General features: G+C 37.5%; 1 long non-coding RNA gene across 2 annotated transcripts in view; it reads right to left on the bottom strand.

The window, feature by feature from the left end:
• Window positions 1-1829: 1829 nt before the first annotated feature.
• The window catches only part of LOC102982059 (uncharacterized), a 155940-nt gene continuing 145717 nt past the window's right edge, over window positions 1830-12052 (bottom strand). Inside the window, exon 6 of one of the 2 annotated variants that reach the window (XR_003676340.2) lies at window positions 1830-1978. This is a non-coding gene — a long non-coding RNA (uncharacterized lncRNA). Of the gene's footprint in view, window positions 1979-6641; window positions 6977-12052 lie in introns of those variants that run through there. The other variant, XR_003676338.2, reaches the window with a different exon arrangement.

Below are 12052 nucleotides of genomic sequence, written 5' to 3' on the forward strand. Positions count from 1 at the left end.
AGAAGTTCCTTTAGCATTTGTTGTAAAGCTGGTTTGGTGGTGCTGAATTCTCTTAACTTTTGCTTGTCTGTAAAGATTTTAATTTCTCCATCGAATCTGCATGAGATCCTTGCTGGGTACAGTAATCTTGATTGTAGGTTTTCCCTTTCATCACTTAAAATATGTCCTGCCACTGCCTCTGGCTTGCAGAGTTTCTGCTGAAAGATCAGCTGTTAACCTTATGGGGATTCCCTTGTACATTATTTGTTGCTTTTCCCTTGCTGCTTTTAATATTTTTTCTTTGTATTCAGTTTTTGATTGTTTGATTAATATGTGTCTTGGTCTGTTTCTGATTGGATTTATCCTGTATAGGACTGTCTCTGCCTCCTGGACTTGACTGCCTATTTCCTTTCCCATGTTAGGGAAGTTTTCAACTATAATCTCTTCAAATATTTTCTCAGACCCTTTCTTTTTGTCTTCTTCTGGGACCCCTATAATTGGAATGTTGGTGCATTCAGTGTTATGCCAGAGGTTTCTGAGACTGTCCTGTATTCTTTTCATTCTTTTCTTTTTATTCTGCTCTGTGGTAATTATTTCCACTCTTTTATCTTCCAGGTCACTTATCCATTCTTCCGCCCCAGTTATTCTGCTATTGATTCCTTCTAGAGAATTTTTAATTTCATTTCTTGTGTTGTTCATCACTCTTTGTTTGCTCTTTAGTTCTTCTATATCTTTGTGAGAAATTTCTTGTATTTTCTCCATTCTATTTCCAAGATTTTGGATCATTTTTAGTATCATTATTCTGAATTCTTTTTCAGGTAGACTGCCTATTTCGTCTTCATTTGTTTGGTCTGGTGGGTTTTTAACTTGCTCCTTCATCTGCTGTGTGTTTCTCCGTCTTCTCATTTTGCTTAACTTACTATTTTGGGGGTTTCTTTTTCTCAGGCTTCAGGTTCATCATTCCCATTGTTTTTGCTGTCTGCCCCCAGTGGGTAAGGTTGGGTCATTGGCTTGTGTAGGCTTCCTGCTGGAGGGGACTGGTGCCTTTGTTCTGGTGGGTGCTGCTGGATCTTGTCTTTCTGGTGGGCAGGGCTGTGTCCAGTGGTGTGTTTTGGGATGTCTGTGAACTTAGTGTGATTTTAGTCAGCCTCTCTGCTAATGGGTGGGGTTTTGTTCCTGTCTTGCTAGTTGTTTGGCATGGGGAATCCAGCACTGGAGCTTGCTGGCCATTGGGTGGAGCTGGGTCTTAGCATTGAGATGGAGATCTCTGGGAGAGCTCTCGCAGATTGATATTACGTGGGGCTGGTAAGTCTCTGTTGGTCCAATGTCTTGAACTCGGCTCTCCCACCTCAGAGGCTCAGGCCTGTCATCATGCCAGAGCACCAAGACCCTGTCAGCCACACGGCTCAGAAGAAAAGGGAGAAAAAAAAGAAAGAAAACAAATTAAAATAAAATAATTAAAATTTTAAAAATTATTAAAATAAAAAGATTTAAAAGTATTTAAAGAAAAAAAAGAAGAGAGGAACCAAACTAATAAACAAATCCACCAATGGTAACAAGCACTAAAATCTTTACCAGGGTAAACATAAAAATCAGAAACAAGTCAGCTGCAGACAGCAAACCCCAGTCTACAGTTGCTCCCAAAGTCCACCACCTCAATTTTGGGTTGATTTGTTGTCTATTCAGGTATTCCACAGATGCAGGGTACCTCAAGTTGATTGTGGGGATTTAATACGCTGCTCCTGAGGCTACACCGAGAAATTTTCCTTTCTCTTCCTTTTTCGCACAGCTTCTGGAGTTCAGCTTTGCTTTTGATGCCACCAGTGGGTGGAGCTGGGTCTTAGCATTGAGATGGAGATCTCTGGGAGAGCTCTCGCAGATTGATATTACGTGGGGCTGGTAAGTCTCTGTTGGTCCAATGTCTTGAACTCGGCTCTCCCACCTCAGAGGCTCAGGCCTGTCATCATGCCAGAGCACCAAGACCCTGTCAGCCACACGGCTCAGAAGAAAAGGGAGAAAAAAAAGAAAGAAAACAAATTAAAATAAAATAAAATAATTAAAATTTTAAAAATTATTAAAATAAAAAGATTTAAAAGTATTTAAAGAAAAAAGAGAGGAACCAAACTAATAAACAAATCCACCAATGGTAACAAGCACTAAAATCTTTACCAGGGTAAACATAAAAATCAGAAACAAGTCAGCTGCAGACAGCAAACCCCAGTCTACAGTTGCTCCCAAAGTCCACCACCTCAATTTTGGGTTGATTTGTTGTCTATTCAGGTATTCCACAGATGCAGGGTACCTCAAGTTGATTGTGGGGATTTAATATGCTGCTCCTGAGGCTACACCGAGAAATTTTCATTTCTCTTCCTTTTTCGCACAGCTTCTGGAGTTCAGCTTTGCTTTTGACGCCACCTCTGCGTGGAGATTGCCCTTAGGCTTCTGTTCCCGCCCAGAGAGGATGCGGTTAAAGCAGGGACTAATTAGGGGTCTCTTGCTCACCCATGCCAGTGGGAGGGATGAGTACGGTAGTTAGAATTGTAATGCAGGGCAAGCCTGCCACGGCAGAGGCCTGCATGATGTTGCAACAGCCTGAATCGTGCCTTGCATTCTCCTGGGGTAGTTGTCCCTGGATCTCAGGACCCTGGCAGTGGTGGGCTGCACAGGCTCCTGGGGCAGAGGGGGGCATGTGGATAGTGACCTCTGCTCGCACACAGTATTCTTGGTGGCTGCAGCAGCCGCGTTTGCGTTTCATGCCTGTCTGTGGTGTCCAAGCTGAATGCTGCACCTCGCACCCGTCTCTGGAGCTTGTTTAGGTGGTGCTCTGCCTTCTTTTGGGAAGTTTGAGGTCTTCTGCCAGCGTTCAGTAGGTGTTCTGTAGGAGTTGTTCCACATGTAGATGTATTTCTGATGTATTTGTGGGGAAGAAGGTGATCTCCATGTCTTACTCCTCCGCTGTCTTGAAGGTCCTCCAGGAATATACATGTTGTCACTCTAAAAGTTCTTAGATTTGTTTTTAATATCTTTATTGGAGTATAATTACTTTACATTGTTGTGTTAGTTTCTGCTATACAACAAAGTGAATCAGCTATATGTATACATTTATCCCCATATCCCCTCCCTCTTGAGCCACCCTCCCACCCTCCCTATCCCACCCCTCTAGGTCGTCACAAAACATCAAGCTGATCTCCCTGTGCTATGCAGCAGCTTCCTTCTAGTCATCCATTTTACATTTGGTAGTGTATATATGTCAGTGTTACTCTCTCACTTCGTCCCAGCTTCCTCTCCCAGCCCCGAGTCCTCAAGTCCATCCTCTACGTCTGTGCCTTTATTCCTGCCCTGCCGAGTTCTTAGTTCTTATATTACTTGACCCCCTGTGACATGAGACAGTGTTGAACACTTTCTCCTTCTTGAAATTGTCTTCCCTTGATTTATGAGATAGCTCTCCCTGTGTTTCTCCCCTATCTCACTATTATTTTTCATTTTTTCTTAATGGGTTGTTTCTTCTGTTCATGCTTGAAATGCTGTGTTATCTCAATCAAGTTCCATTGTTAGCCTTCAAATTGTCTAAGTCAACATCTTCTCTCTGAGAAGTCTCATTTTCTTCCAGAGCTTCAACAATCACCAGATATGCTGATGACACTAAACTGTATCTCTAGTACAGGCCTTTCTCTTTATCTGTGGACTCATTCAGACAGCTGTTTGCTGAGTATCTCCAATGGTGTATCCCACAGATAGCTCAAAGTCAACATGATCTCTACTTTCATTCCTGTTGGACACACACAGAAACACAACACAGACGCACAGACACATGAGTTTCCCTTCTCATTTAAGGACTTTTCCTTCCTAAGCTGTCCCTCAAGCCAGAAATCTTAAAGTTGTCCTAACCCCTTTCTTCACCTACATAATGAATTCTACCAATTTTAGGTTTTTAATATATTCCAAATCTCTCTCCGTTTTTCCATTCTCATCTCCAGATTTCCCGACTCTTTTCTTAAGCCAGCCTCACATGCATACCCACCAGATATTTCTGGAATTGTTACTTAAAAAGGTGGTACTATATGCTAGCGAGCTCAGATGATAATGTGAATAGTAAACTGTGTTGGTTTGCTTTCTCTATGAACTTCTTTTAAATTCATGACTTTACCAGTTTTGACCATTAGACATGAGGCTTCTGTTGTCCAAGAGGAATGGATCAGAGCAGAACCAAAGATCCAAACCCTTCATTTTCAGCGTTCAAAACCAGAAGTCCTGGGGGCTTCCCTGGTGGCGCAGTGGTTGAGAGTCCGCCTGCTGATGCAGGGGACACGGGTTCGTGCCCCGGTCCGGGAAGATCCCACATGCCGCGGAGCAGCTGGGCCCGTGAGCCATGGCCGCTGAGCCTGCGCGTCCAGAGCCTGTGCTCCACGATGGGAGAGGCCACAACAGTGAGAGGCCCGCGTAACACACACACACACAAAAACAAAAACAAAAAAACCCAGAAGTCCTGTTATAAAGAGGTGCAATTTTTGTTAGAATACTTCATGAGGGTTTTTTTTTTGCTCTTTTTAGAAGTGATAAATCCTCTCTGAGCTGGAAGAGTAAGAGATTTAGAGAAGAGATCAAAGAGTATGATTGTTATGTTGTCTATAATTTACTTGAAAATACTTCTGGAAGAATAAGTAGTTTTCAACCTTTCTTTTATTACTCCAACCCATAGTTTGAAGTACATTGTACACTGAAATTTAGTATGTACACACCACACACACACACACAAACACACGTGCAAGTGTCAATACACACATACACATATAACTGATATAAACATATTAAGGGAAGTATTTTTTTTAACATCTTTATTGGAGTATAATTGCTTTACAATGGTGTGTTAGTTTCTGCTTTACAACAAAGTGAATCAGTTATACATATACATATGTTCCCATATCTCTTCCCTCTTGCGTCTCCCTCCCTCCCACCCTCCCTATCCCACCCCTCTAGGTGGTCACAAACCACCTAGCTGATCTCCCTGTGCCATGCCACTGCTTTCCACTAGCTATCCACCCTACGTTTGGTAGGTGGGTATATGTCCATGCCACTCTCTCACTTCGTCACAGCTTACCCTTCCCCCTCCCCATATCCTCAAGTCCATGCTCTAGTAGGTCTGTGTTTTAGTCCCATCCTACCCCTAGTCCCTTCATGACATTTTTTTCCCTTAGATTCCATATATATGTGTTAGTATACGGTATTTGTTTTTCTCCTTCTGACTTACTTCACTCTGTATGACAGACTCCAGGTCCATCCACCTCACTACAAATAACTCAGTTTCATTTCTTTTTATGGCTGAGTAATATTCCATTGTATATATGTGCCACATCTTCTTTATCCATTCATCTGTTGATGGACACTTAGGTTGCTTCCATGTCCTGGCTATTGTAAATAGAGCTGCAATGAACATTTTGGTACATGACTCTTTTTGAATTATGGTTTTCTCAGGGTATATGCCCAGTAGTGGGATTGCTGGGTCGTATGGTAGTTCTATTTGTAGTTTTTTAAGGAACCTCCACACTGTTCTCCATAGTGGCTGTATCAATTTACATTCCCACCAGCAGTGCAAGAGTGTTCCCTTTTCTCCACTTAAGGGAAGTATTTACCCTTCCTTTTCATGTCCCTGTATTTTGACATTTTTTCTATTACATATCATTTTGTAAAAATGTTGCTCTTGGTACACAAAATTGTTTTCGTTACTTATTAATGATCACTGAGAACCGCAGTTTGGAAAACACTGATAGGGTGACCTAGATATATGTGTAGGTAAGTTAATTTTAACTTACAATCAGATGGCAGTTAGTTAGCATTTAAATCACCCTAATCATAAATCTACATTCCAAGGGTTGTTGGTTAGCACCAAAAAAACCTGATCAGGGTTTCATGTTTCCCCAATACTTCATAGCAAGTACTTCAAAAGATTTCTAAAAATGCACTAACAAATTAGCTGAGGGATGTAAGAAACAACTTCTGGGTTGAAAGTAAATATTCTAAATATGAGATGTATGCAAATACTGTATAGGCATGTCTGCTCTTGCATGAATGGAATTTGAAAAATTATAAAAACCTGATAGGCCCAGCAGCCAAATTTGGAATTGTACATTTGGTCTAAAAATTTATACTGCCTGGGTTTTTACCCCTTGTCCTCTCCAGAGCAAAGTTATCCTTTGTGATCTACCTATGGTCATATCTGATCCTTCCATAGAATCATTTCTGCATTTACCTCGTAATAAACCTTTCATTCAAGGTTTGTTGAGGGCTTAACAGGGCAAAAAGCAGAAAGTATTAAGCATGCAGGACAGGTTGTATGACTGCCTTTGGACCTGTGCTAGGAAATGTTCATACCTGTGGCAGATATCATTCTAGACTTGTTCACATTATAGAAAACACTTGGTAATGGAGAAGGGCAAGGAACCAAGAGGCTTTTCTCTCCCTAATTATCAGAGCAACCTGATATTACCAAAAGAAAACAACCTAAAAATTGTGAATGGTCAACTTAGCCTATGGCGGTTTTGCAATATAGTTATTAGTGGGTGTTTGAGAATTGCTACAACTTGCTCATTTTTGCAACTCAAGTGTCCTCCAGGTAGATAGGGGCCAATAAATACTCCAGATGAGTGGAAGGTTGAAAATAAGAAACCTGTTTTCCACTTCCTTTCTGGAGATCTGAAAGGTGATAACTTCAGAGAATTTCCAGGATCATCATCACATAAAATGACGGGCAGCCTGGATGCTAGCATGGCAGAGAAGACTTGAAGCCATACTAAGCTTCCTGAGGTTTCAGACCCCATGGGAGAGCAACCAAATTGCCAATCAACCTGAAAGGGTTAAAGTGGTTAGCTAAAGAGGTCTCAAGGTCAGGTTAGGGAACTCAAGGTCAGAATTTCTGGAGCATGACATCAGATCTTCTTCAGCACTTCCTAGGTGTGCATAAATAAGTTGCTTAATGCTCTCTGCAGCATGGTTTCCTGACCTATATGAGGAGAAGGATGTATACCTTTCAGTATTGCCATGAATATTCATTGGATAATATTATGTAGAGGGCCTTTGCACATAGTTTATAATTATACATATGAAGTCCAATTTGGATTGATGTCAGAATAACCACTTTTGTCTTTTCTAAGAGATACACTGAAGGCTCAGTTATGAATTGAAGAAAAAAGAGAATTAATCTTTATTGAATGTCTCTATGCCACATACTAAGGTAGACACTTCATAAATATATATCTTTAATCAGCTCAATACCCCTGATCAATGGATACACTTCTTACAACCACTTTATAGATGAGAAAAGTAAGACACTAAGCAATTTACCCAGTCACAGAGCATAGACTTGGTTAGGTTTATATTGAAATTGAAGTTTGACTTTTCAGACAGAGAAAGACAAATATTGTAAGAGCTCACTTATATGTGAAATCTGAAAAAAACATACTCATAGAAACAGAGATCAGATTAGTGGTTTCCAGAGGCGTGGGAGTGGGGACATTGGGTGGAGGTGGTCAAAAGGCACAAACTTCCAGTTATAAGACAAGAAAGTTTTGGGGGATATAATGTACAGCATGGTGACTACAGTTAATAATACTGTATTATATATTTGAAAGTTGCTAAGATAGTAGATCTTAAAAAGTTTTCATCACAAGGAAAAGTTCATTTGTAACTATGTGAGGTGATGGCTGTTAACACTGTGGTAATAACTTTGCCATATATACATTTATCAAATCTTTATATCATATACCTTGAACTTATACAGTGTATGCATTAATTATATCTCAATAAAATTGGAAAATATTTATAAAAAACAAAATTAAACGAAAAAAGTCTGACTTTAAGAGCCATCCTCCATGCTCCCTCTTGATGCTACCACTTTAGACTAAGCTGGATACTATGTGAGAAAAAACTAATAAGCCTCCTGAAGAAAGAGAACAAGCCATGCACATTATTTTTAATAGCATTCTGGTATGTACAAGAAATAATTTATATTATCATTTTTCCAAGGGAAGTTTAACAAAGATTTTAAAAATATTATCAGGTAAAGAAAAAAACTATTTTAAATAAATTATATAAATACCTTTGAGAGATAAAGAAGTGTTTTTCAATTTTTACCTTTCTTTAAAAATAACCTGCCAGCCTTACAAAACATCAGTATTTTTTCTTTCAATTAATGCTCAACCAATAGAAATCATCCTGCTCATGTTTCTTTTAATAAATATTAGAGAATACTAAATAAGTTAGAAATATAAAGCCTGGTGGTTCCTGATTGTTATACTGTTTTTCAGAGTTAGAAGTAGATTAATCTCTTTGGGAACTTGGTAGCCTTTTATGAATACCATACTGCATTGCAAAACTGAATTTTCCGTTTTGGTTTATATGTAATGATTTAACGAAAGAAAATTTATGAGTGGCTACATCTAATCTTAGGTTGTTTATGTCTCACAAGATGTCCCTATTAAACTATCATTTCCACCATCTAGTGAAGCCAGACCCTGGTCATGCCCTTTGAATAGATAACGTTGTGGGAAGTACACATGAAACACATATGCCACTTGGTATAGGGCCTATTGCTTAGTTAGTGCTCAATAAGCATTCTTAGTGCTGTCATTATAGTAGTAGTTGTTATTTCTGTTATCATTATTTTATTATTGTTAAGGAACTAGGGAGAATAATTCAATGGTACTATATCCATAAGAATTATGTTTCGTAGCTGTAGGTATCACCTTGGCACGTTGATGATGGTGGTGATAACAATAGCAGTCCATTATTTATAATGTAATATACATGTTTATATTTAGATATGTCGTATGTAACCCTTACTGTGATTCTATAAGAAGCTTCATTTTTAAAAATGTATTTATTTATTTTATTTTTGCCTCCATTGGGTCTTCGTTGCTGCGTGCAAGCTTTCTCTAGTTGCAGCGAGCAGGGGCTACTCTTCATTGCATTGCAGGAACTTCTCATTGCAGTGGCTTCTCTTGTTGTGGAGCATGGGCTCTAGGCTCACAGGCTTCAGCAGTTGTGGCACATGGGCTCAGTAGTTGTGGCTCATGGGCTCTAGAGCGCAGGCTCAGTAGTTGTGGCACAGAGGCTTAGTTGCTCTGCGGCATGTGGGATCTTCCTGGACCAGGGCTCGAACCCGTGTCCCCTGCATTGGCAGGCAGATTCTTAACCACTGCACCATCAGGGAAATCCCAAGATGCTTCTTTAATAACACCATTTGGCAGATGAAGGAATTGAGGCTCACAGAAATTAAAATATATGCCCAAGCTTATATAGCCATTAAAAGTCTGTTTCTGATTCTCTTCAAGGTCCGTTTATTTTCCATTTCTCATTCTGCCTCTCTTATGCCAAACTCCTTTCAAATTCTTGGGATATTAGTCACCCGGGAGGGGATTCACAAGAAGAGACTCATGAGGCTTTGAACTCAGCAGTTTGACCAAAAAGATATTTCTATCACCATCACAAGAAGGGCTTTACCATTGCCCAACCATGCTTAAGGAACCATTTAATTCCATCTGAGTGTAGTCTCCACCTGTGTTCTCTCTTCTATTTTCTAGAAAAAAATGTTGGAGAATTGGTATTATTTCTTCATAAATATTTGGTGTAATTTACCAAAGAAACCATCCAGGTCTGATGCTTTCTTCTTTGAAAACTTACTCATTTTTGATTCACTTTCTTTAGTAGACATCAGCCTACTTATAGTATCAGTTTCTCCTTGTGTAAGTTTGGTAGCTTGTGTCTTTCAAAGAATCAGCCCATTTCATCTAGTTTATCAAATTTGTGGAGTTGTTTGCAGTATTCCTTTATTATCCTTTTGATGTCCATGGGACCAGTAGTAATGATCCCTCTTTCATTTCATTATTGGTGATTTATATCTTCTCTATTTTGTCTTGGTCAACCCAGCTAGAGGATTATCAATTTTATTGATCTTTGCAAAAGAACCTGTTTTTACTTTCATTTATTTTTTCCCCTATTTTTAATTTGTTTTGAATTTCTGCTTTATTTTTATTGATTTATTTTCTAATTTTTATTATCATTTTTCCCTTCCTGTTTTAGGCTTAACTTGCTCTTTTTCACTAGTCCTAAAATGTAAGCATAGATTATTGATTTTTAGATCTTTCTTCTTTTCTAATATATGCATTTAATTATATAAATTTCCTTCTAAGCACTACTTTCACAACATCCCACAAATTTTGATAGTTGCATTTTTATTTTTGTTTTAATTTAAAATATTTAAAAATTTGTGTTCCTCTTCCACTTTGGCCAGAGGGTTATTTCAAAGATTGTTGCTTAATTTCCAAATATTTTGGTATTTTTCAGCTATCTTTCTGTTATTAATTTCTGGTTTAATTGCACATTTTCTGAGAATTTGCTTTGCATGATTTCTGTCATTTTAAAGTATTGGGGGTTTTTAGTCCAGAATGAGATCTATATTGGTGAATATTACATATGAGCTTGAGAAGAATGTGTATGCTGCTGTTATTAAAAGGAATATTTTGTAAATGTCAATTAGGTCAAGTTGATTGATAGTGCTGTTCACATCAGCTGTGTTTTTACTGATTTTCTGATAGCTTGATCTATCATTTGCTTAAAGAGGAATGCTGAAGACTCAAAATCAATTGTGTATTTGTATCTTCTTCCTTTCAGTTCTACCAGTTTGGGGCTCACATGTTATGCCACTCTGTTGTTTGGGGCATACATGTTAAAGATTGTTATACCTCCTTGGAAATTTTTCCCTTTTATAATTCTCCTCTTTAAACCTTATAAATTTCTTTGTTCTGATATTTGCTTTCTTTGGAATTAATTACTACCCTGGCTTTCTTAAGATCTTTAGATTAGTGTTAATATGGTATATCTTTTTCTACCTCGTTATATGCACCTATTTGTTTATTTATATTTAAAATGTGTCTCTTGTAAACAAAGTATAGTTGGGTCTTTTGTTTTTGTTTTATCCAGTCTGACAGTCTGCCTTTTAATATGTGTATTCAGACCATACACATTTAAAGTGATTATTAGTTTAGTTGGATTACTATCTACCATGTTTGTAACTATTTTCTATTTGTAGCATTTGTTCTTTTTCTTTTTTCTCTATTTTTGTCTTCTCTGGTTATAATTGAACATTTTATATGATTCCAATTTATCTCCCCTCTTAGTATGTTAATTATACTTCTTTATAAATGTTTTAAATCTTGCATTAAAAATTTTAATATACATTTTTACCAGACTAACTCCACCTTCAGTGACACTATAGCTACACTATCCTCATGTATAGTATATATCTTACAATATCATATTATAGTATTTCCAAATCCTCCCTTATAACATCACTGTTGTTAATTTTACTTATCCCTATGCTATAATCACACAACACATTGTTACTATTATTATTTTGAACACTTATTGTTTAGATCAATTAAGAAAAGGAAAAATAATATTTGATTTTACCTTATATTATTCCTTATTTAATGCTGTTCCTTTCTTTATGTAGATCTAAGTTTTGCCCCTATATTATATTCCTTCTCCCAAAAAAACTTCTTTTAACATTTCTTGCAGAGTATGTTGTTTTTGTTTGTCTGAGAAAATCTTTATTTCTCCTATACTTTTGAGGGATAATTTTTGCTGGATATAGAATTCTACACACCGCTATATATAACAACAAGGATTTACTGTATAGCACAGGGAACTATATTCAATATCTTGTAATAACCAATAATGGAAAAGAATCTGAAGCTGTACACCTGAAACTAACACAATATTGTAAATCAACTATAAATTAAAAAATTGTAACAATGTATGGTGATGGATGTTAATTAGACTTACTGTGGTGACCATTTTGTAACGTATATAAATATTGAATCATATATTGTACACTTGAAACTAATATGTTATATGTCAATTATACCTCAATTTAAAAAGAATAAAGGACAAATATTAAAAAATTTTAAATAGAATTCTAGATTGTTTTTTCTTTCAAAACTTAAATATTTCCTCCACTGTCTTATTGTTAGCCTGTTTTCTGATGAAAGGATTACTTTAATTCTTATCTTTTTTCTTT

The sequence above is a fragment of the Physeter macrocephalus genome, chromosome 16, assembly GCF_002837175.3.
Source record: "Physeter macrocephalus isolate SW-GA chromosome 16, ASM283717v5, whole genome shotgun sequence".
Taxonomy (NCBI): domain Eukaryota; kingdom Metazoa; phylum Chordata; class Mammalia; order Artiodactyla; family Physeteridae; genus Physeter; species Physeter macrocephalus.